The 1,257-nt window shown below is 34.8% G+C and overlaps 1 long non-coding RNA gene across 2 annotated transcripts in view; it reads right to left on the bottom strand.

Annotated features, from left to right (window-relative positions):
* Positions 1-1,257, bottom strand: part of LOC101856672 — a 10,265-nt gene that overhangs the window by 4,591 nt on the left and 4,417 nt on the right. The window contains exon 1 of one of the 2 annotated variants that reach the window (XR_001184998.1): positions 1,176-1,257. The exons of the other annotated variant lie outside the window; for it this stretch is intronic. This is a non-coding gene — a long non-coding RNA (uncharacterized LOC101856672). The remainder of the gene's footprint in view (positions 1-1,175) is intronic. 2 annotated transcript variants of the gene reach the window in all.

Genomic DNA, 1,257 nt, shown 5'->3' with positions numbered 1-1,257 from the left:
GAGAGAGAGAGAGAGAATTGAACAGTTACATCAACTCAACTATCTAGGAGCCATAATCACAGACGATACATAATGAAAAGGAAATTGACATAGACAACACTTCACTTCAAAGCATTTATCCGAACAGATTTAATACAAAACTGAAGAGCAGACGCTGCTTCCTTTTTTGTGTGTAAAAGTGGAATTTAAAGGCAACGGTCTAAACTTTGAAGTATTTAATAATGAGACATAGCAATCGAAACCTACACCAGTATAAATATTTATTCTCAACCTTAAAGTCATGAAAACCCGGCTCTGTCATGCTCTTAACAATACGTTTTATTAAAAGTTACCTTCGTTTGAATTGTGAGGACTGAAGACTGCGTGGTTTCTTCTAAAGAGTGACGTAACGGTCAGTGCCACCAGAATTACTAAAGATGTATTAAATTATATTCATTCTATAGTGCGGTCTGTAATTCGTGGCGCAACTGATCCTCAAATATCTCTTCAATGGATGAATCACTGTCACCCATACTTAACAAAGCAGTGAGTATCAATTTGTCTTAACAAATCATATTTTTCAACAGCAGTTATGAGTCTAGATTTTAAAACTTTTCTTCATAAATGTATATAAAATACTATAAATCTCCGTCATGCGAAAATGAGATTGTTCACAGCTTTTCCCGCTCCTCACACACATTCTGTATAAGCGCTTAGAGCTTGCTGTTGTTCGGGGATTTGCGCTATACTAATGCTATCTACTATTATTATTATTGTTATACACACATGACCTACGTCACAGCTCACCAACGACACGTTCTAGAGGCAAACTTTTACAGAAATTAATTTTATAGTGAACAAATTAATTTTGCACTCTATTTTCTCAAAACATGAGTTCAATAAAGATAAGATCGCGATTAGATAAAATGACGGACTTGCCTTTAAAAGCGATATTACCTGTGCTGTAAATCTTTTAGAATCTGTAGAAATCATTGACTGGCTTTTTTTATTAGCATTTATTGAGGAATTTGGTAGGATACTGTGTACAAGTGTTTGAAAAAATATTAATCAGTTAAGACAAATTGATATAAGTCACTTTGCAAAAGTTGGAAAATCTATGTTCAATAGTTTAGGAGATATTTGACAATATCTATGTTGCGCCACCAATTTTTGATCACACTATAATATTTTGTAACCTGAGGAATTCCCCATGACTGTTTCGCTCACTCAGATCCTGTGGCTTCCAAGTTCACACGGGCCAGCTGGTGTAATGATTTC

This window comes from Aplysia californica, unplaced genomic scaffold (genome assembly GCF_000002075.1).
Source record: "Aplysia californica isolate F4 #8 unplaced genomic scaffold, AplCal3.0 scaffold00329, whole genome shotgun sequence".
NCBI lineage: Eukaryota > Metazoa > Mollusca > Gastropoda > Aplysiida > Aplysiidae > Aplysia > Aplysia californica.
This window is presented reverse-complemented; position numbering and strand designations above follow the sequence as displayed.